The sequence below is a fragment of the Aethalodelphis obliquidens genome, unplaced genomic scaffold (genome assembly GCF_003676395.1).
Source record: "Aethalodelphis obliquidens isolate GAN/ISIS:26980383/991018 unplaced genomic scaffold, ASM367639v1 scaffold2, whole genome shotgun sequence".
NCBI lineage: Eukaryota > Metazoa > Chordata > Mammalia > Artiodactyla > Delphinidae > Aethalodelphis > Aethalodelphis obliquidens.
Window position 1 is genome coordinate 62,972,860 of NW_020837946.1, and position 25,377 is coordinate 62,998,236.

At 39.7% G+C, this 25,377-nt stretch overlaps 1 protein-coding gene across 3 annotated transcripts in view; it reads right to left on the reverse strand.

Annotated features, from left to right (window-relative positions):
* Positions 1–25,377, reverse strand: part of CERS6 (ceramide synthase 6) — a 319,680-nt gene that overhangs the window by 97,124 nt on the left and 197,179 nt on the right. The gene's annotated exons all lie outside the window — the stretch shown is intronic.

The following is a 25,377-nucleotide window of genomic DNA, read 5'->3' on the forward strand; positions in this document are numbered from 1 at the left end:
AAACAAGATGGCCAAGTAGTCACAGTATATCACTGACCGACCTTTCTATGGAAATAGAACCAGGTTCCTTTTTACCTTCTGTTGTACACGCATAACTTGGAGATATTGCAGGTTCAGTTCCAGACCACCGGAACAAAGCAAGTCACATGAATTTTTTGGTTTCCCAGTGCATACAAAAGTTATGTTTACACTATACTGTAGTCTATTAAGTGTGCAATAGCATTATGTCTAAAAGAACAATGTATATACCTTAATTTAAAAATACTTTATTGCTAAAAAAATGCAAACCATCATCTGAGCCTTCAGTGAGTCATAATCCTTTTACTGAGGGAAGGCCTTGCCTCAAGGCTGACGGCTACTGACTAAGCAGGGCGCTGGTTGCTGAAGGTTGGGGTGACTGTAGCAATTTCTTAAAATAAGACAACAGTGAAATGTGCCCCATCGATTGAGTTTTCCTTTCACAAACGACTTCTCTGTAACATACAGTGCTGTTCTGATAACATTTTACCCACAGAACTTCTTTTAAAATTGGACTCAATCCTCTCAAATTCCGCCACTGCTTTATCAACTAAGTTTAGGTGATATTCTAAATCCTTTATTGTCATTTCAACAATCTTCACAGCATCTTCACCAGGAGTAGATTCCGTCACAAGAAACCACTTTCTCTGCTCATCCGTAAAAAGCAACTCTTCATCCATTAAAGTTTTATCGTGAAATTGCAGCAATTTAGTCACATTTTCAAGCTCCACATCTAGTTCTCTTGCTGTTTCCACTATATCTGCAGTGACTTCCTCTACAGAAGTCTTGATCCCCTCAAAGTCATCCATGAGGGATGGAATCAACTTCTTCTGAACTCCTGTAAAGATTTATATTTTGAGCTTTTCCTGTGAATCACGAATGCTCTTGATGGCATCTAGAATGGTGAGTCCTTTCTAGAAGGTTTTCAACTGACTTTGTCCAGATCCATCAGAGGAATCACTATCTACAGAGCTCTTGGGTGACCAGGTGCATTGTCAGTGAGCAATAATACTTTGAAAGGAATCTTTTTTTCTGAGCAATAGGTCTCAACAGTGAGACCTATTTTAAGCCCCCTCAACAGTGGGCTTAAAATATGCAGGAAACCATGTTGTAAGCTGGTGTGCTGTCATCCAGATTCTGTTGTTCCATTTATAGCATAGACAGAGAAGATTTAACACAATTCTTAAGGGCTCTAGGATTTTCACAATGGTAAATGAGCATTGGCTTCAACTTAAAGTGACCAACTGCGTTAACCTCTAACAAAAGAGTCAGGCTGTCCTTTGAAACTCTGAAACCAGGCATTGACTTTTCCTCTCTAGCTATGAAAGTCCTAGGTGGAGTCTTCTTCCAAGAGAAGGCTGTTTTGTTTACACTGAAAATCTGTTGTTTAGCGTAGCCACTTTCATTAACTATCTTAGCTGGATCTTCTGGATAACTTGCTGCAATTTCTACATCAGCACTTGCTGGTTCACCCTGCACTTTGATGTTATGAAGATGGTTTCTCTCCTTAAACCTCATGAACCAACCTCTGTGAGCTTCAGACTCTTCTGCAGCTTCCTCACCTCTCTCAGCCTTCATAGAATTGAAGAGAGTCAGGGCCTTGCTCTGGATTAGATTTTGGTCTATGGGAATGTTGTAGCTGGTGTGATCTTCCCTCCAGATCACTAAAACTTTCTCCACGTCAGCAATAAACTGTTTTGCTTTCTTTTTGTGTATTCGTTGGGGTAACACTTTTAATTTCCTTTAAGAACTTTTCCTTTGCATTCACAACCTAGTTAACTGTTTGGTGCAAGAGGCCTAGCCTTTGGCCTATCTCAGTTTTCGACATGCCTTCCTCACTAGGCTTAATCATTTCTAGCTTTTGATTTAAAGTGAAAGACATGCAACTCTTCCTTTCACTTGAACATTTAGAAGCCATTGTAGGGTTATTAATTGGCCTAACCTCAATATTGTCATGTCTCAGGGAATAGGGAGGTCCCAGGAAAGGGAGTGAGATGGGACAGCAGCCTGTCAATGGAGCAGTCAGAACACACACAATTTACTGATACCAATTAACTCAGCTGTCTTATGTGGGCACAGTTCGTGGATCCCAAAACAATTATATAACAGTAACATCGAAGATAACTGATCACAGATCACCATGACAAATATAATAATAATGAAAAAGTTTGAAATATTTAGAGGACTACCAATTTGTGACATAAAATTTTTGAATTTGTGACACAGAGGCATAAAGTGAGCAAATGCGGTTGGAAAAATGGCACTGATAGACTTGCTCGACGTAGCGTTGCCACAAACCTTCAATTTGTAAAAAAGAGAATATCTGCACACAGTAAAACAAGGTATGCCTGTATTTTTGAAGTGCTTCTTTGTTTTGTTTACCTCAGCACCTATGAATTTCTGAGTTCACTGATGTCTATGCTATTAATCCATCAATGTAGTTTGGTTCATGCTCTCATGAGGTTATATTTATTACTTGCCAAACACCTGATTCTTCAAGCACATACACTATCAGTTACAGAACTTGCCTGTGTAAACGAGTGAAAAACAAGGCCATTTATTGTACTAGAAATTGGCAATGCAGAAAAAGGCTATGAAGTTGAACCAAGCTGGAGCCATCTGTCTCCAGGCAAAGGTATACACATGACTTCATGATTTCAGTCCACAGTTCCAGGGACTACGGCACAGAAAACATGCATGAGGTAATCTCTAAATGGGAAACAGCCACAGACAATGACATCCTACTTGCTGCAATACAAGCACCTTTAGTAACTGAGCTGAGAGCACACACTATTCTGTTATCATTGGGAAGTATTATCTAGAAGACTCACATCAAGCTGAAGTGTAATTATCCTTTAATAAATGCATCACTGAGTTAAATGACAATGGTATTTTGGCTCTTCAATTAGAGTTTCCAAGATAGTCTAATGGAGGGGTTCTGCCACTATAAATGCATCTTCTACTCTATAGGGTATCTCATTTTGGAGTGCTTAAATATTACTAGGGACCAGTTCCATACATACATGTTTTATATATAAACTGAATGAGAATCCATCAATTTACCTTCTGATTCTAGAACATACACCCTGGGAAAACTGCCCCATTTTTTATATACCATTGGTTACAAATAGAAATAATGTACATCTTTTGCCTCTATTAATAATACATCTATTATCTTTATAATACAATAGTATTATAAGAGCATTGTATTATATGTAGCTACTGTTCCACTGAACAAAATGTAATCTAAGATAGAAACTGTAACATCAAACTGTTTTATAATGGGACTGACTGTAATTTTGTCCCTGGAAAAACTAAGAGGACACCCAAGGAGAGGAAAATTACAGTTAGTTCAAACAGGAAGTAACCAAAAACTATCTAAATATAGGGAAAATGGGCATCTGTAACAAGCTCCAATAATAACAAGAGGAAACCACAAGGGAAGATCAGCTGTACCATGGATTTCCTTAGTTTAGGATTACACTTATCTAAATGATACCACTTTAATAAGTGGTATAAAAAATAAACTGAATGCTGAGACCATTAAATTCCTAATATTCTTCTTATTTATCATGCAACAATATTCACTTAGCCAGCACCTGCTCTGTGCCTGGTCATATTCTAGGCACCAGGGATTTAGGAGTGAACAAAACAAACAGAAAATCACTGTTCCTGCAGAATTTATTTTCTGGTGGAGGAGACTGACAATAAACAAGATAAATAAACAAAAATATGTATGTTATGTATGACGAAGGCTAAGGAGAGAAAATCCAGCAGGAAAAAGGATATGAAACGTCAGAGGGTGTGACGGGGAGATGACACTGATAGAGCAGCTAGGGAAGGCTTCACTCAAGTGGGGACTTTTGAGTAAAAACTTGAAGGAAATCATTCTGTCACTGTAACTTTCACTTTTCTGTCTTGACTATGTTACCGTTTACTTTCTACCTTCAGTTATATGTAAATAAAGTAAACCAGTCACACAGAGGGGGAGAAAGCATGAATAAGGAGAGAAGAGACGGACATCTAGCTTTTAACTGGTAATAGCTTTTCCACTGCTTTCTAAATCTATCAGTCTGTGTGTCATTTTTGTGAGTATTAAGTTGCATCCTCACGGGTGGTCCTGGCTAATTCCATTTACGACTTTGCTGAAAAGAGCACTGAAATGGGGGTGATGTGATGGGGTGGGGGTGATAGTTACTGAGACCCAGATCTTCAGCAAGGCTGGCATCTCTGCCAAGTTAGAGGATAAAAAGGAAAAAAAAAAAAACCACTGCAGATAAATCCACTGTCCTACTGCATGGAACTGCTTCCTCCTTTAAATTGACATGTTGTCAGCTGTCAACTAAAAATAGTGCGATTTTTCTGTTTAAATTCTCTGCTGTAAAAAATGGCCATGATGATCACAGTACCAGGTTTTATGAAACTGAACACATATAGAGGCAAGAATTTTAAAAGAAGAAACATCTTAGGAATGGAAGTCACTGATTTTATTTCTTAGCTGACCCACATCACAACATACTGTGATAACAGAAGACAACAACAAAGGGAGGAATATAAAAGTGAATTCATTGGAGACATCAGACTGGGAGTATAATCAGGATTCTGAAACTGTTTTTACACTGAAGATACTACATGATGAATACTTAATTCTTCAGTACTGTGTGCTTGACCCGTATATCTAATCATTCAGGTCTTTAAAAAAAAATCTGCGGGCTTCCCTGGCGGCGCAGTGGTTGAGAGTCCGCCTGCCGATGCAGGGAACATGGGTTCGTGTCCCGGTCTGGGAAGATCCCACATGCCGCGGAGCGGCTGGGCCCGTGAGCCATGGCCGCTGAGCCTGAGCGTCCGGAGCCTGTGCTCCGCAACGGGAGAGGCCACAACAGTGAGAGGCCCGCGTACCACAAAAAAAAAAAAAAAAAAAAAAAAAAATCTGCTGTTCCTATACCACACATTCTCCTCATACAATCCCATATGTTGATCCAGACCCTTTATGACAATTTCCCATTTTATGTTTCAGAATAACCCAGGAGCAGATGACTTCATGCAGTGGTTGTTATTCCTGGGAAATACATAAGGGGAATAATCTCTGTTCATCAAATGCTGCAAATACATGAGGGCAATGACCAGAATTACTTTTATTTTTAACTTACGGATTCCTGGGATCGACTCCAGACTGAATAAGACAGAACCTTTGGGGGGTTATTAGTGTAAGCAAGCTCGCTGGGTGGTTCAGATCTAATGCAGGTTAGAACTACTGCACCGAGGTAAGCTGCTGAAACCTACAAAACCTACAACACATAATGGGCCAAGTGAGGGATTCTACAGAAAAGCAGTTGTCGCCACCTACTTTAGCTGCTCTGCACGTTCCTACCTTTCTGTGAAGAATGGTGTTCGGGTTCTAAGTATCAATACTTCATGTGACTTGAAAAGTAGGGGAGCAGAAAGTGAAACTTGGAAGGTGATTTTACTCTTTATTTTAATAAAGACACTTTCTAGAATGGCAACCATATAGCATACGTATCTGAGACATGAAAGAAACACCCGATAGGACCAGTGATAATAGGCTTATTCTGCCCATTACAAAGACAGTTTTATCTATCCTGAGCAGTTGCCCATACCAACGTTATTTTCCCCTTTCTTCCTTAGTGGTAGAACACCAATTTTAAGTTGAGCACACTGTCTCCTGGAAAAACAAAGAGTCATGGGCTTCCCTGGTGGCGCAGTGGTTGAGAGTCCGCCTGCTGATGCAGGGGACACGGGTTCGTGCCCCAGTCCTGGAAGATCCCACATGCCGCGGAGCAGCTGGGCCCGTGAGTCATGGCCGCTGAGCCTGTGCGTCCGGAGCCTGTGCTCCACAACGGGAGAGGCCACAACAGTGAGAGGCCCGCGTACCGCAAAAAAAAAAAAAAAAAAGAGAGAGACATTTCTAAGCCTTCTTGCAGCTAAGTATCTAGCTCTGTGTCTCAGTTCTGGCCTATGAAGTAGAAATGGTGTGTGAGATGTCCATAGAGCCTCCTTAATGAGAGGTGACTCAGCTGGCAAGCAACTTTTTACCTGTTCACCTTTCCTTCTTTGGGGGGACTGTTTCATTGAAGTGATGGCTGGCATTCTAGCAGCCATTTTGTAGCAGTAAGTAATCTTGAAGATGGAAGTTGTGTACTAGGGTACTGTAGCAGAAAGACAGACTATCCCTTTATCCTTAATGACATGATGGAGCCATCATATCAGACTGTAACTGCCTCCCTCCAGACTTATTTTATATGAGAAATAACCTTTTTTCTTATGTAAGCCACTATTATTATTATTAGCTATATGCTCCAAAGCTAATCTTAACTAATATAATAAAGAGGAACACCAAGGGACTTACAAAGTCAGAGAGCGATTTCAGTGGTGTATAGTACCCATCCTGTGAATTCTTAATACACTGATATTGTTTCTAATATCCTTAAAAATCAGGTTGCACATGTATAACTCTAAGCTTATAAAAAGATTTAATAGCATTTCAGCCTCGTGTGGAAGCAATATGGTAAAATAATTTACCTAATCTCTGTACACTGAAGAATAATTAATGTAAGAAAAGATTAGAGTTGAAAGTGGAGAGCAGGAGATGAACTAGAGTGCCAGGTCACAGGAAGAGTCATTGACACGTGCTGTCTTTTTGACCATGGTGCAGGGGATAAAGAGGAAGTGAAGAAGACCCCAAGATCTCTGGCTTGGTTGACTGCTGCAGATGGTGACGTCCATAAATAAAATGGGGAACGCCACAGGAGGAATAAAGGGTAAAGGAAGAAAACGAGTTTGGTTTTGACTTTGAAGAGCTTTTGAGATGCTTATGGAATACAAGTGCAAAGTCCAGGAGAAAGTTAGAAAACAGTCTAGAAATCCAGGTTCACTTGTTATTCTGCTTTTAAAAAATATTTGATGATTCCACAGCAATTATTCAATGAAGCCCGAGCTCCCTACCATGATTTCAAGGTAATTTACCACCTGGCTTCAACCTACCTTTTCAGATTTATCTTTTAACATCTCTCTTGGCCCACAAGGCCCCACCAAACACAAATGCAAACCTTATGCTCAGGTCACATGTAACTGTTCATGGTTTTGCCCAAACAAGCTTCATATTTCTTCCGTAACACATATCCAACTTCGCTGCAAATATCTCTTTACCTGTCTGTCCCACATGGGACAGAACTATTTGAGGGCCTAGCCAACTATCCTGGATAGAGCACATCGAAGAGATAAGCACTCCAATACTTGGTTATTAACAGAGGCTCACGCGCCAAGCTTCCATGTTTTTGCTTACTCTGCTTTCCTTATCTGGGACATGGAAAGGAATCAATGATGACCCCGAGTGGTCAGGGCTGCGTAAATAATACAGTGGTGCCTGTTATCTGGAGAGATCAGATCAGAAAAGGATAGAAAAAAATGTCCAACAGCTAGCAGGAGTAGGGGAGTTTTATATAAAGAAAAGAAGAAACAAATGCACTCAAGTCTCATGACTTTTACCTCACGGGGCAAAAGATATCCAGAGTGCGTAATGGATAGCTCATGCTCAGTAAAGGAGGGCAGGAGTACAACAAGGGAGAAAGCACCGGGTTTCTTGAGAGGCAGGAGTGGGCTGGATCCAGAAAAGCGTGACAGGAATCCTTCCCAGGCCACCAGAACGCGACAGCCACTTCACTTATAAGCTAGCTCCATCAGCAGCAAATGGATGTGTCACTCTCCTCGCTGGTCCTCAGCTGTGCTTCTAAACTTGACAAAGCTCATTGCTAGAGAAGGTCTCGGTTTTTCCTGCCTAAAGGTTTTCCACCTGCCACTAGGTCATCACAAACTCCACCATTTGTTAGACACAGCCAGTCCCAATCCAGATATATAAATTTCTTAGCTTCTCCAATTTGGAATAAAAAGGAAAAATAAAATAATGGCATACTGTAGTGTAGAAAACAGAGGAGCTTTATATGTCAAATGTGAAAGTTTCTGCCAGCTCTCTGTGACACATACTCTTATTTTTGCTGAGAATTTACAAGGATTATTGAACGTGTGTACGTTCCTTTTAATTAGTGGGACACCGTACAATATAAATGCAAGATTATGTCTTATTAGAACTATGAAGTACTGACAACATGAGAGCTGATTTGAGCTCTTGTGAAATAGTGTATTTATACTTTACACACATCTTTCATGTCTTTTATGCATGGCCCTGGAATGTGGTTTTAGGAGACACTTAAAAGAGAAGAATCGGAAAAAAGAAACTCACAGCATCACTCATTCCTCACTCAAATTTAACCTGTGTCAGGGTGTTGGTTCTCAATGCAGCCTCATTATAAAGACACAAAATGAGTATTATTTGATCCAGCAGTCACCCTCCTTGGTATTTACTCAAATGAATTGAAAACTTACATCCACATAAAACCTGTACACGCAAGCTTATAGCAGCTTTCTTCATAACTGCCAAAATGTGGAAGCAACCAAGATATCAATGGTGAATGGATAAACTGTGGTACATCCATACAATGGAGTATCATTCAGTGATAAAAAAGAAATGAGCTATCAAGCCACAAAATGTGTGGGAGGAACCTTAAATGCATATTGTTAGGTGAAAGAAGCCAGTCTGAAAAGGCTACGTACTATAGTTTCCAACTATAAGACATTCTGGAAAAGGCAAAACTATGGAGACAGTAAAAAGATGAGTGATGGCCAGGATTTGGGTGGTGGGGGGATGAACAGGCAGAGCACAGAGGACTTTTCAGGCAGTGAAACTGTTTGGTATGATCCTGTAACAGTGAATACACGCCATCACATGCCTGTCAAAACCCACAGAATGCACAACGCAGAGAGTGAACCCTAGGTAAACTATGGCTCATCGACTGTAACAAAAGTAACACACTAATGCAAAATGCTAAAACGGGGGAAACTGGAGGGAGGAACAGGGAGTGGGTACAGGGGAACCCTGTACTTCCTGCTCAACTTTTCTCTAAACCTAAAATTCTTCAAAAAATAGGCAATTAAATTTCTTTGAAAAGAGAACATTACCTTACAAGCTTCAAGTCATTTAATAACTAATTCAGAACAGCACTTGGTCAACAGTTAGAGAAAGCAAGCAGCTTAGAAGATAATCTAGCATAATAATTCAGAGTACATATAACTTCGTGAGCAAGTGGCATGCTCTATTTCATTTCAGTGAGAATTTGTTGAGCAAAACTGTATGCCGGTCACTGTGATAGGTATGTGGCATATGGCAGTGAACACACACAGATAGCTGGCCTTGAAGAACGTATGTTCTACTGTGCAGAGACAGACGATAAAATATAAACCAACAGAGAAAGTGAGAAGGGGACGAGTGCTAGAGGAAAAAGAAAAAGGAGGGGGGATAAGGGGCATCAGGGTTACTAAGGTGGGGCTGGGGAGTAATTTCCTCATCTGCTGAAGGGGATATAATAGTTCCCACCACCTGTGGGTGCTGTGGGTTCCAGGAGGTCTCCCATGTAAGGTGCTTCAGTAGTGCTGGGCACACAGAAAGTGCTCAGTCAGTAAACGTGACCTCTTATTACTATGATTATTGCTAGGAAATGGCAGCACGTTTTTGAATAACTTTTATCATACCCACCATATTTCATTTCCTGATTTTTTTTTTCTTGAATTGCTATAGTAGAAGCAATTATCGTGGGAAGTCCAAAATTCATACACTTCAGGAGAAACAAGCACTTGTTGAATTTGTGGTTGTTTACTAGTAAAAACCACTTTTTTATTAACCTTTCTTCTCACCTCTGCCAAGAAATATCATATAATCACATGGACAGATCCTAGAAAAGATATTAGTAACTATATTTGTGCAGACTGGCTGTATATAACGGAGTAAGTCAAAGCAACAGAGATGTAAAACAAGGCAGGCACTCATTTGTTACATAGAAAGTCTGGAGCTAGGCCATCCAGGACTGGTTTCATGGTTCCACAAAGTCATCAGGGACCTGGATTCCTTCTGGTTCACTGCTCTGCCACTCCTAGGGTGTGGGCCTAGTCTCTACGGTCCAAGAAAGCTTCCAGAGCCATCACATCTATGTGGCAGGAAGCAGGAAGAGATAAGGAAGGTGCTCGAATTTTCCTTCAAAGAGACTTCCCAGAAGACACTTCCCACAGCACTTCTCACGCATGCTATTAACCAACACGTTGTCCTGGCTCCTGGTTGCAAGGGAGGGCAAGGGTTGTTTGGCTGGCAGCACTGCCTCCAGCTAGGATGCGAGGGGAATGGGGTCTGCGAGGTGACAGTGCCTTTTCAGAGGGGTGAAGCATAAGGGGCACGCCACTTCTGTGAATGGCTGGATGGAGCTCCCATGACTCCCACGCGAAGGGAGAAGGATCCTTTCTCTCTACAGATTGTGCATTGTTGCAGAGAGCAAGGGCAATTTGGTGGTAATTACTTGTTACTGTAAAGTAGACTTGTTGTGTGTGTGTGTGTGTGTGTGTGTGTGTGTGTGTGCGTTTTTTTTTTGCGGTTCGCGGGCCTCTCACTGTTGTAGCCTCTCCCGTTGCGGAACACAGGCTCCGGACGCGCAGGCTCAGTGGCCATGGCTCACGGGCCCAGCTGCTCCGCGGCATGTGGGATCTTCCCGGACCGGGGCATGCACCCTTGTCCCCTGCATCGGCAGGCGGACTCTCAACCACCGCGCCACAAGGGAAGCCCTGTTTGCTTTTTTTAAACCGACCCCAAATCTATCAAAGACAAAAAGATTCCAATAAATTTTAGGACTGAAGAAAGATTTAGATTTTTAAGTTTGCATTATATATGATACTACAAGAATACTTAAGCAAATTATGGTAAATCCACACACACAAAGGTTTATTATGCAACTGTTGAAATAACATTGTCAAATATTATTTAAAGACATGGGGAAATACTTGTCATGTAATAAGTGAAAAGGCAACGTACAAGATAATGTTAACTATGCGACACATGTATATGAATTACAGTGAAGAAATCAACATAAATTAATTTTATACAGTTTCCAAAATCTCTACTTAGAAAATATGTTGAATTTTAAATTAGAGTTGTTTTCAAAAGTCTGTATTGCAGTAGCAGTTCTGAACTGCCAGACTGCCTTTGCATTTTCCTATGATCTTCTGCATTATTTTAGAACTATAATCCTTAATAGTATAGAATTTCAAAACTCCAAAAGCTATGAATCACCAACGAACTAATAATGTACTTTAATAAGTACTATCACTTTTAACTTTGGGAAGAAGGGGGGAAAATACTCCTTAAGTGTTCAACTGGATGATGTGTGAAAGCATTACTACAAATCAGTAGCTCAAAAGCATTGGGTTTTCAAAGAAGAAAACCACCCAGTGCTAAATAAATGTGAAACAATATCAACTTCCTAAAGATTTGAGCTGAAGCGGGTCCCATCTTTACCAGGAAACTCTAGTCTAACAATATGCTCCTTTTTCATCCAATTTCAGGCTTTCATTTATCACTGGGATAACATATATTTTTTTGGTCCCCAGCCTTATTTTGATAATTTTGTCTATGCCTGACCACTCTAGATGGCATATTTCAATCTTCATTTCAATAATTGTTAAGTATCTACTATGTGTCAGCCACACGTTCGACAGGAGGCTCCTGAGACTTGACAACATGTTCCCTGCTGCGTGGGAGCCTGGGCGAGGGGAGCCTGGCTGAGTCTAGCTTTCTTTCCAGGGTGTTTGCTCTACAGCTGCCCCTTTCAGCGGCTGCCTTGTAGCCATCCTGTCACAAACTCTGCTCCTCCTTTTACAGCATCTCCTCCCCACCATTTCATTTACTATTTAACTGTACAACTGTACTGGCCAAAAGAAACCGTTGTGTGGAATCCAGGAATCATTTAGTATAATATAAAACATAGCAAAATATGTTAAATGTATTGGCTCCAAAATGATTTTTTAAAGTTGGTAAGAAAAAGTATATTTTAATTAGCAAAACCAGAAACAAAAAAAACGAAAGTCAGGTTTATAGGAATATGAGAATTTGTATATAATTTTAAAAAATAGAGCATTGAATGGTACACCGAGACTCAAAGATCTCAGTCAAAAGTAATTATTACTGAGAATTTAGTGATTGTAATGGTCTGTCCCGATGCGTTGCCAACTGTTTAACTAGAGAACAGAATATTCTTATTTAAAAGAAACATCAATAAAACTGTAAGTCAATCAATTTGCATAAATCTTTTGGTAAAAATAATCTAAAAACTACATCCATTGATCCTTAGCAATATAATACAAAAAGATAGAAAAAAAAGAAGGTACCACCAATGTAACATTTTCCATGAAGCACAGCTGCATGTAGCGTCCTATGCAGACATTTGTACTGCATCCCAGTGGGAAGCCCACAGTATTGATGCTTCTGTATCTTGTTACTTTCTGTATCTGGCTCTCTGCAGGGATTCTGGTTTTCAAAGGTGCTGGTGATTCTTAGCTAAATATCCCTGGTAACTTTACGTTGCTGCCCTAAATGCATGCAAGAAAGACAAAATCTAATTCTAAACCTGAGGAGTGAAATTGTCAGGATTAAATTCGCTCTAGAGAAACAATAACCCTCTGAACTACTAATGAGTAACTGGAAATACAAGCAGAAGATAAGAACTGTCAAGTGTCTTCCTGAAACCTTAAATGTGGAGAAAGGTTTTGTCAGAGATGAAAAATGGGGACCACTGTGCTCCTTTCCACTCATTGCCCATAACTTGTAAATTACAGCCTGTCTACAAATGATGTATTTGGTACTTGGGAAATTATTTATAATTAATAGACTTCACAATTCTCCAGCTGATAGTCTAGCAGGTAATCTTACATGCTTAACTGAAATGATTTCTTAATCTTCATTTCATTTAAAAACCATAATTAAGAACATCAATGATGGAAATTTCAAATAAGCATTTTTCTAGCATGTTCATTGTTGTGATACAACTATACTTGAATTTAATTTAGTTTCTCCTTTTCCCTTGTTTTCTTGAGTCATACCTGCATCCTCTCAAGACACAGACACCCCAGAACTGCTGATGCTAACAAGCAACCCAGATTGTTCTGACCACACAGGATCCTTGACCCCTACCTCCATTCCAGATAGGAACCCCCTACAGATTTATTTAAACACACCATTCTTTGTTCTGTTACATGAAAATCAGGAGACATTTCTAATTATTATGCCTCTATGATTCAACATCAAATTTCAAGGGATCAAAGCATATACTCTAGGACAGAGGTGGTCAATTTTGAAATTGCTTCAGGGTCAAATTTATTTTTCCACCATGCAACAAAATTATCTATTAAAAAAAAGACAGAGATGAATTTTTCTTTCAAAGGGCTTCAGAACCAAACTGAAGCAAAGAGGAAATAATGAAAAAGATAATGTGACAGTGACAGACTATGTGAAATCTTTAGAGAAAATGGACACCCAAAGATAATGATAGCATTGGTACTGTTTTACTCACAGAGGAGACATGCTATTCAAAGACTTCCTTTTTAATTCCTATGAATGTGTTTAAAAAGTCACAGATAGGGGTCAGGATGTATTATGAACAAATCTTTTCTTACCGTATGTTTGTTTTACATTTCACAGGTTAGAACGTAGTTTAAAAACATTTAGATAAACGTTTTTAAATTTGTTTCAATCACACCCCTCAGAAGAAAAAAAGAAAAGAAATGCCTTTGACAAGGCATTACTAGTTATAGGTGAAAACATCACCAGCGACCTTATAAAAAGGCAAGATTGCTAGAAAGTAGAGGGGAAAACTCATTAGATGATAGCTGGTCAAACAAGTGGTAACATAAAGAGGAGGGTCTCTCAAACCTCCTTTATTTGGGGAAGGGAGGAAGCGAGGTTCTAGGTTCTCTTATCTGTAGAAGTCTTAGGGGCAGAAATCATAACCTGATTACAGTGCCCTCAGAACCCAACCCAGTGCCTCACACATAAAGGCTGTGCAATAGATGCGTTGAATGTTTTGCTGAGTGAATTTCCCAGCCAGCCATGTACATATGTACAGAATTTCATTTCTAGTCCACAAGTTGTCCACGTGCAGCGATAAGGACCTCCATGCCCTCGCTGTTGTCCTGGCAACAGAAAGCATATGCTTACTTCAAACAGAGCACTTCCACATTCTTATTCCATAATGGACTTTTCCCCTCCATTAAAATAGAAAATAATCTGTTTTCTGGACTTTGTGTCACAATGCAAGACTCAAGTTCCATGTTGGCTCTTTTCTAGAATATTCTATACAAAGAAAATGGCATTCATTTCTTCATCTAAATGTTCTCTCATGTGGGTGATTGTCTTAATTATATGTTGAATGCTCACTCTGTGCTAATCATTGTGCCAGTCACCAGGGACATTATGATGAACAGGCCACAACCCAGGCAAAGAGTTCACAGCTCAGGTAATTTTTAGAAAAACCAGACAATATAGTAAGATAGTATTAGAATAACATTAGGTACCATGAGGAGTGATAACACTGCATACTTTGAAGAGGTGGGAAATGGTGGTTGGGGGTTAGTATTAACCTTTCTTTTATTTACATATCTTATGATAGTTTCTCTAGTTAAAATAAAAATTTTAAAGTAATGTGATCGACGACATATATTAGCTTGATTCTGTGATTTAAAATAATGCACATATGTTATTTATGCATAAAATATCTTCCATATACACAAGAAGTACTGAAAAAACTAAGGGTAGGAGTTGGTGGGGTAGAGGGAAGGAGATTTTTCATTTTTATGCTCTTCTATACCATATGAATGTTTTCCATACGGCATGTATAATTTGAAGTTAAAAATGACTTTTAAACGTGAAATGAAATAAAAAGAAAGATAGTGAGAGATTGAAGGCAAGGGTGACAAAACCATAATGACAAATCAAAGGTGAGCTACAAACATGATTATTAGCTTTCTAGTGATCAACTCAAAAAGGTAAAGTTTATAATGTCCAGGAAATAAAAGCCAGTAATTTGCTCAGGGAGTTTACCTATTCTCATTATTAAGAACTGAGAGAGATTTCTCCTAGCAGTCCTCATGAGGAAGATACCATGTGACACAGAATAGCCTGATAATATGCTCATAATATCCACAGTGACAGATTTCATACAACTTCTGCTTATAATGACACCCAACGCACCAAATGGAACTCACAAAAGCATTTCTGAAGGGGGCCAGTTCAGTGTAAAGGCTCTGGAACCAGACGGCCTGAGTTCAAATGACGGTCCCCGCACATAACTTTCTATAAGAACTTAGGCAAATTACTTGACTTTTCTGTACCTCAGTTTCTTTATCTGCCCCATAGGGTTCTGTAAGGAATAAATGAATGAATACGTACATAAATTTTAGCAAACAATCCACACTGGCTATTTACATACACGTCTTTGAATTTTCTCTCACCTAAACCTTTAATAGGGCATTAAGCATGCCCAGTCCTGGGGACTGTGGTCCTTGCTGGCCATGTACAGGCTCCTTTGCCCCAGTAAAGTGTTCCCTCTTCTGCGGAGGGTCAGGACCCCAGCACGGAGCAGAAGCCAGAGACGACCACCTACAACCTGACATGAGTAAGGGAGTAATCGGGAGCAAGGTCAGGTTATTTCTTAGAAAATATGATGAATATGTTTCAACACACTAAGATGAAGGCAGTAGAGGCCTCAAGGTTCTACTACATGGGACAGCTCAAGTCTACTTCCCTGGGATCCCCTCTAGGACCCTAAAAGAGATAACTTGCTGCACAGAGTTGTGTATATTCTGTTTATATTATTAGTATTATTTATATTGAGTATAAACTATGGACTAAGCATTGCTCATTTAATTCTTATAATAAGGCTCTTAGGTAGGTCCAATTATCACCTGATTTTACAGGTAAGGAAACAGGCACAGAGAAGGTAACTTGCAACATGTCGCCCACCTAATAAATGGCAGAACCAAGACTCCATTCAGTCCAGCAGACTGGCTCAAGCCTACTCTCTTAACTGTGGCACTGTATTACACCACGCATTACACAGATCAAAGTTACAAAACATCCACCACATATAATATACAGCACAAAGAATATGGCCGATAATACTGTAATAACTTTGTATGGGTACAGATGGTTACTAGACGTATCAGGGTGATCATTTCATAATGTATGCAAATGTCAAATCACTATGTAGTACACCTGAAACTAACATAATATTGTATGTCAACTACATTTCAATTAAAAACAACCCATAATCTAATCTACAACAAAGTCAAGTTTCACACATATTTTCTAGTTAGTTCTCCAACATAATAACTACCAATTGTTTCAAAATTCTTCCTATCTTTAAAAAAAGATAGGACACAAACCATGAAGGTGCTTTTTATTGTGATAATTTATATCATGGTCTTTTGCAGCGTATGAGGAACTCCTAGTGGGGGAAATAGCTATGGCAGCTCGGAATTTTTTTTTTTTTTTTGCCAAACCTTGAACACCTCATCAGACAGATGGTTGTCCCAAAGATATCAGCCATTGGATGAGTCACTGCCTGAGACGTACCCCACACAGCTTACTCTTGAAAGAATGGTCCTGGCAATATGCACAGTATTTCCCATGTACTCACTAACCAAGTCAGAAAACCCCACTATTAAGGATCCATTCCTTAAGGATAATACCATCCATTTAGTTATTTAAAAAAAAAGAAAGAAAGAAAGAGAAGAAAAGCCAATTGTCCTAGGAAGAGTAATACAAACTATAATCAGCCACCGAAACTCTGGTGTCAGAGGCTTCCTTAATGACAGTTGAAAGCAAGGCCTTCCAGGAATTTTTTTTTTTAAAGTATTAATAGAAGATTTAGTGAAGAAATGGGTATCTACCTGCAGAAGCAATGGGTGTCTACTTGCATTTTTGGTCATCAAAAATTCTGCACTAGTATTTTAGAAACCATCAAGATGTCTTCAAAATTCCAACACACTAATATACAAACTGTATTTCCCAGAAAGCCTGTTACTCTTAGAAAAAGCATAATTTTTTTCGTGCTGTTAATTCATGTGTCCTGTTTTTGGTTGGAAACATGTTCAGTGTCTGCAGGAGGCTAGGTATGGAGGCAATACTGAGGAAAAGAAAGAAATAAGGGCGCAGAAAAGAGCGGCAAGATGACTCTTAAAGTAACTTGTTTAATTATTTTTCTCCAGTCAGCCCTGTTAAATGTTCAGGAAAGCATTCAGAAGGCAATCCTCCTCTTCTCTAATTGTTTTTCCCCTTTGTCCTCTATTTCACATACAGCAATTTGCTCTTTTTGAACACATCAGACAAGCCATACCCTTTTGGGACTTTCACATGGGTTACTGAAGTGATAAAATGAGAAAGTATTTACTCATCAAAAATTCCTTCTCCACTAAACATAAACATTGGTTTATGATACAGCTTGCCCACCATGGTGAAGTTCAGAATAGCCATTCTAGGGAAATTAGCAACCTGCCCAAGCCCCTGCCAATGTCCTGACATTTCCATTTGGAAAGTACACTCAATTGCCTTAAGGATGAAGCATAAACTGAGACGCAGTGAAAGTGGTATAATGAGAATAATTCCAAATTCTCCTTCAATCATCTTAACCTATGAAATATAAATAGTATACAGATTTTTCTAAAAGTTCACAATACTATGATAAGCCATACAAGTATGTACAAATAAGTACTGTTACCTGTCCAGCAGCAAGTAAAACAGGTGACAGGTGAACCAGTTGGCACTGTGTGGTCAGAAGAAACTCTTGGAAATCTAGAAGTTTATCTTGGAATTTTGTCCCTTCAGTCTTATTTTCTGAACTTTGACTTTATGTACTCTTGACTTTTCTTTTGATTCTATACTTTATCAATTCTGAAAACTTAATGTTTATCCAGGTTGAGACAGGCTTTTTTTTTTTTTTTAATGTATAAATAACCATAGGTCTAGGTCTTTCAGCTGCTTTAAAAGAAGGAAAAACCCAAAGCCAGAGGAGTTCACGATCTATCATGCAAACTCATCCTCTGTAAACAGGACACACTATCCAGAATCCCAAACTCCTGAGAATATTCTTTGTTGGCAACTCCCGAATGTGCATTTATTATACGTATTTCTTGCTCTGCTCACAAGTCAATTCAGGATGAGTGCTATCAACACCTTTGGGTCAATGACTGCTTTGGAATAAGAGGCTCCACCATCAAAGCTCTCTTTCTAGCCCTCGGGAATCTATTTAGGAGGAAAGCTCTACCAACCTCGAGAAGACTAACACTCAACAGGAAGCCCACAAGCAAGTTGGTGCTTTTCTCTTGGAGGCCAAAATGCACACTGCCCTTATGATTAAGGATATGTATGTACATGGTTGTGGTCTAGCAGCATGTAACACCCAACTTAGGACAGGCAGGCTTAGGTTAAAACCCTGGTTGTGCCTAGATGTTTGAAGAAGGGACCTTGGTCATATTAATCTCCCTGGCCCTCAGATGCTTCACCTACCACAGAGTTCTTGAGAGGATCAATAAGAGTAATTCTCTGTGCTTTATAAAATTAAGCGTGTCCTATAAAAGCATGAGCTAAGCACTGGGATCATTACTTATCTTCAAGTAACAGGACTGGAAATGTCATGACATAAAATATTCGACTTTCACATGAAATTCCACCCCTCACTGATGGCCAGAGCATACTGAGAGCTGGTTTTGCACTGGGGTGGCCACCATGATTCATCCATATGCTTCTATATGTCTTGCCTTCTGAGTTACAGCATACATTTTTAAAATGTGTAGTAAAGTCACAGACCTTCAAGACAAACAACACCTATAACCGTGACTCTGGCAACACCTTATTCCAGTGACTAAGAACAAAATTCAATTAAATCATTTTATATGATATTTCATACGATATTATTATATCAACTTGTAATTTCTTTCCCTAGGCTCCAGTGTTTTTGATTCCCGAGATGCATGAAGAATCTGAGTTTACGAGTGTAAGTGCTTAGTAATTTAAAACCAAAGGTTTACAACTTTAAAATTCATAGGAAGGTATGTGGAGAGAGATACATTACATAATGGCTAATAATGAGAATCATCTCTTCCCAGTGACTTTTCTTTCCAACATTAACACAGTGCCAAAAGGGCCATCTGACAACCCTTTCCAAGCAGATGACTTTCTAACTATTTATTAAAGAGAAATATTTTCCAGGTCCCGAGGCCTATTGCTAAGACAGGGATTTGTAAGTTCCAAGGCGTTTATTGGTTCCGGCAGAATTTTACTGTCACAGTTGTTAGCTCTGCTGGCTGTGACAGCACTTCTCTGTTGTAGTAGTCCGCAGAAGAGATGTCCTGGATTAGTAATAAAAACTAGGGGAACCAAATAACAGTGATGAAGATTTAAACATGTAACGGATAATTGAAAACAATAACTCACACATATTTAAGATAATTAAACTAGTGTAGCACACCACGAAAGGTCCTCAGGCCATGCAATTTTAGGACAAGGTTTTTCAGTCTTCTCTTTCAAAGGAGAACTGTAATCCTTCTTTGTATTGCAGGGAAAAAATTCCATCTGCATATGAACATCCTTGTTTTATAACTAGCCCCCTGATGTGATCTAGATGGCCATTAACTGTATCAGATCCATCCAGTTGAAAAAGGTCCCCCATCAATAAAGGTGGAGCAGCCATTGGAAATGGTGGCTGCGGTGAGACTGCTGGGGTGCAGCCTGGCATTTACATCTCTCCCCTTCAGGGTTTCATTAGGAAAACAGTCATTTACAAACAGAATATTTAGTATATTCCATTGTTCTCCCAAGAGACTTGCAAACCTTTAAATGATTTTCTTTAAAAACATTCTTTCACTTGTTTTATTTTAGATTCCACATATAAGTGAAATCATATGGTATTTGTCTCTCTCCGTCTGACTTGTTTCCTTTAGCATAATTCCCTCTAGGGCCATACGTGTTGTTGAAAATGGAAAGACTTCATTCTTTTTTATGGCTGAGTAATATTCTCCGGGTGTGTGTGGGTGGGTGTGTGTGCGCACGTGTGCACCACATCTTCTTGATCCATTCATCTATCGATGGGCACTTAGGTTGCTTCTGTATCTTGGCTATTGTGAAGAATGCTGCAGTGAACATATGGACATAGGTGTGCATGTATCTTTTCAAATTAGTGTTTTAGTTCTCTTTGGGAAAATATGCAGAAGTGGAATTGCTGGATTGTATGGTAAGGTAGTTATAGCTTTAGCTTTTTGAGGAACCTCCATACTGCTTTCCACAGTGGCTCCACCTATGTATACTCCCACCACAGTGTACAAGGGTTCCCCTGTCTCCACATCCTTGCCAACACTTGTTATTTGTTGTTTTGATGAGAGCCACTTTGACAGGTGTGAGGTGATATCTCATTGTGGGTTTTTTTGTTTTTTTTTTAAGCGGGCCTCTCACTGTTGTGGCCTCTCCCATTGCGGAGCACAGGCTCCAGACGCGCAGGCTCAGCGGCCATGGCTCACGGGCCCAGCCGCTCCACGGCATGTGGGATCCTCCCAGACCGGGGCACGAACCCGTGTCCCCTGCATCGGCAGGCGGACTCTCAACCACTGCGCCACCAGGAAGCCCTCATTATGGTTTTGATTTGCATTTCCCTGGTAATTAGTGATGTTGAGCATCTTTTCATGTGTCTGCCATCTGTATGTCTTCCTTGGAAAAATGTCTATGTAGGTCCTCTGCCCATTTTTTAATTGGTCTTTTTTTTTTGATGTTGAGTTTGTATGGATTTTTTGTATATTTTGGATATTAACCTCTTATCAGATACATCATTTGCAAATCTCTTCTGCCATTTAGTAGGCAGCCTTTTTGTTTTGTTGATAGGTTCTTTATAGAAACAAAGTCATAGATACAGAGAACAAACAGGTGGTTGCCAGAGGGGAGGGGGATGGGAGAATCAGTGAAATAGGTGAGGAAAATAAAGAGGTACAAGCTTGCAGTTACAAAATAAATGAGTCACAGGGATGAAATGTACAATGTGGGGAATATAGTCAATAATAATGTAATACCTTTGTATGGTGACAGATGGTAACTAGACTTATAATGGTGACCATTTTGTAATGTACAGAAATGCTGAGTCACTATGTTGTGTACCAAGAACACAGTGTTTGTTGTAAGCCAATTAAACAAATAAAGAAACAAACTCACAGAAAAAGAGATCAGATCTGTGGTTACCAGAGGTAGGAGGCAGGGGGAGGGGAAATTGGATGAAGGTGGTCAAAAGGTACAAACTTCCAGTTATAAGGTCAGTAAGTACTAGGGATATGATGTACAACATGATTAATATAATTAATACTGCAGTATGCTTTATATGAATGTTGTTAAGAGAGTAAACTCTAAGAGTTCTCATCACAAGGAAGAAAATATTTTCTTCTTCCTGTATTTTGTATCTATATGAGATGGTGGATGTTCAGAGCTTACTGTAGTGATCATTTCATGATGTATGTAAGTGAAATCATTATGTAGTATGCCTTAAACTTATAGGGTGCTGTATGTCACTTACATCTCAATAGAATTGGAAGGAAAAAAAGTTCTTTCATATTTACCTTACTTTCAATGACCTGATTACGCTACTGCCTAGTTTACCTTTAAAGAAGCCAGACTTCGTGCTCATGTTATCCACTCCATGTATCTAAATACACTACACATATAAAGGCTGAGGGCTGGACACAGATGTCTATGGATATTGTCAATATCAAATGGAAAAAGAGAATACAGTCCACTGGTCACAGAATTAAAACAGGGATCCAAATTATCTTTCCGACATGATTTTTCATTTACTCTTACAAGGAATGAAACTGAATGAATGTGAAACAGTGTGTGTCTGTGTGTTGGTGAGACAGATCAAGAGGAAGAGTATGATTCCCTCAAGACAGTCTCAGTTGGTTCCCTAAGTGCTTAACGTGAGGGGATGAGGGAAGAGCCAGAGTTCCCAGGATATTTTTGTCGTTGCTTATGTAACAATAAATTGGTTTTTAGTTATTTTATTTATTTATTCACTTATTGGTAGCCTCACATTATTTTACCTATTTGTAAATGTCTGACTAAACTTGAATTACAACTAATATAAGGATGGTTTAAAAAACAAATAGCAATTCATTATTTTATTTTCCTTTTTTTAACACCCCACCCTGTTTGTTTAGCAGGTAAGGACTCAGAACTTACAGACCATTAACGTATTATGCGGTTTACTGAACGTGCTTGAGTTTCCTTTGAAAGCAAAGGATCAGAGCTGAGATAACGACCACGTGACTTAATCCGTATGCTCAAGCAATAAATTAGTAGCTAAATTAACATGTAGCCCTTGATATTAACTAGTTATTCATAAATTTGCTCCTTTCATTAGCTGGTAGTCCATTTTTAGAGGTAACATTTTGATTAGCAATGTAAGCAGAGGCAAAAATTCAGAGGTCAACTGGCCTCCAAGAGTGAAATTTTTCAAATTAATGAAGCTTCTGGCCACAGATCCACCGGCAACCCTAATGACTAGTTTCTATGAACCGAGTTCTCTTATTTGATTAGCATCATTCCTGGCTGTCAGCAAATGCAATCACAATTTACAGTCGCTTAACAACCATTTTTTAACAGGTCTCACGCGACGGCCGATGGCGGATGATATGAGGATTATCATGAAGCTGCAGAAAAACAAAGTGAGATAACGTAGGAAAAGGGGATTTGTAAACAACAATATACTGCACAGAACTGATTTACCAGCTAATAAATTATCAGTCGCTATAGTAGCAGGGCCTTGTGCCTGATAACTGGGGTAGCAACCATTCTTTCAAAAGACCCATATTTGGAAACAGGACCAGGGCTTAGATGTGTTAGACCTGCCTCAAATCGAAGTCACTTTAAAAATCCTAATTAAGTGATTTGCTTCCTCCTTCTTCTCTTTAATTCACAGAACTAATTTATCATTGTTCCAAAGGCTATGGAGACTATAGTTAACGTGAGCATAAATGATCACTTTGGAAAAGAAACGTCGTTTGGCCCTAACACATTATCCTTAAGAGGAGGAAGAGAAAGTGCTGCCTTAATATGACATGAAAACCTAGGTAAAAATAGAGCTGGGACTGCCATACAAAACTGCATCCCTGTGACAGGCGTCACTGTAAAACATCACAAGTCCACTTCTCTTTAGTCATCTCAGTGCTGCTATATATAAATTAGTTACCAAGTCTAATGATGATCATTTAAGAAAAATTACAGCACAGATTAAGCATTTGCTTCCCAAGAAGACCCCTTCATTCCTTTACAAATAGAAACTTTTTCTCCCCAGTATCCCCATTTCCCTTTCTCTTCCCACCCAATCTCCTCAAGCTACTCCTGCCCACTCCCACTCTGCCCAGTCCACAGGATTGCCACAGTCCTAAAAGCAGAAGGACCATTTTTACCTGTGTTGTTCAAGAAGATGATACTGATTAAAAATGAGATATGTGGAAATGAGTAATTGTTGGTGCTTTCACAAAGATGGTTTTATTCGGTAGCAGGAAGAACAAAAATGCATATTCACAACTGTACAGAAATCCTGTGAAAAAGACTGACAAAATAACTGAAGGCCCACATTAATGCCCATGTAGTGGCCAATGGCATAGACCTAGTAAGTAGAATCCACAAACTGTAGAAGTCGAATAAAGTAGAGAAAAGCAACCAGATACTGCTTCTGGAATGTCATAAATAGATAAAGCGAAAAAGGTACTTTAAATCGCCCCAGCAACTCTCTGTGAATTAATTTGGTGGTGATTTAAGTGCTTCAGGAGTCAGGCTATTTCATTTAAAGACGGCATTGATATTTGTTGGGAGGGCCAAAGACGTACAAAGAAACTGATGAGCCATTCTCACTGCTCAGAGCAGGAGGGAAGGCTGTAGGAATCAAGTAATAAACTCTGTTAATGATTTGGTGGTGAATGGACAGACGCGACGACAGGGCGGAGGGCACTCTTCCCCCTGGCTCTCTCCTGGGACTACCACACTCCTTGGCATTTGTGGCTCCTGCCCCTCCCCTGCTCACACCAACTCTAATGCCTGCAGGAAAGAAAATGGAAAATCGCGATATACTGTATCCTACCCAAATGGACAGACATTTCTTTGGCTTTTTTTTTTTTTTTGCGGTACGCGGGCCTCTCACTGCTGTGGCCTCTCCCGTTGCGGAGCACAGGCTCTGGACACGCAGGCTCAGCAGCCATGGCTCACGGGCCCAGCCGCTCCGCGGCATGCGGGATCCTCCCGGACCGGGTCACGAACCCGTGTCCCCTGCATCGGCAGGCGGACTCGCAACCACTGGGCCACCAGGGAGGCCCTTCTTTGGCTTTTACCATCTATTCCCCTAATGTCCGAATTAAACCTGGAGCAAGTAAGCAACTACAGATAAAATATTAGTATGGAGAACAGCAGCTCCTTTTTTAAAAGTTAAAGAATGTTCACAGTCCTATTTCTTTTTTCCCTTCTCTATTTTTGAAATGTCTCATTTCTCAATAACCTTACTTAACATAGCCATCAGTTTAATCTCATTGACCTCACAGACAAATAGCAGATCTGGTTCAACAACTATTTATTGAGACTGTATTTTCAGAAACTGACCTTTGGTGCTTTCAGTAAGGCTGGGAAAGGACATTGGTAGCCATGTGACAAGTACAGCAATCAACCTCTTCCGAGTCCACTTTGGAGGTGCAGGGTGTTATGGGGCAGGGGAGGTAGGGACTTAGGACAGACAGCCCAGAGGGAGGAGAGGGAGAGGAAGGGGAAGGGGAAGGGAAGGGAAGATGGGCGAAGCTTGAGCAAGGCTTAACGTAATCTGTAGGAGGCAACTAGGTCAAGAAGGAGTGATACCATTGATGTCAACCACTGGCAAACAAACAGAGTTGTTAGCAGGGGGCAAAAGCCGATCTTTCCCATTACAAAATGAAATGTTCTACTTTCTAGCACAGTAAGTTAAAAGCTATATAAAAATAGGACTTCTGGAAACCTTATGCTCATATAAATTTTAGTAGAACTTAAATACTTTTAAAACTAAAAATATTCTTGCATTTTATCATTTCTCTCCCATCTTTCCTGCTATAAGGTATCCACAGGAAGACATAATGTAATGTCAGTGAATAAGGTTGCTTTTAAGGATCTGACTGAACATGGAAATGGAGTATTTTTACTGAGAGGCCATTTAGCAGTGATGAATGTGGGCAAAGAATCCCAGGACCTGGGGCTGAACGCCAGCTCTGCCACTTCAAGTTACTTAGCCATTTTGAAACTGTTTCTTTTCTCTTTTAAATGGGGGTAATAACACACACATCAGAAGGTCAGGGAGAAGATCAATTAAATACCACAACACAGGGCTTAGCACAGAACAGCACGTGGCAGGAGACTGAAGAAGC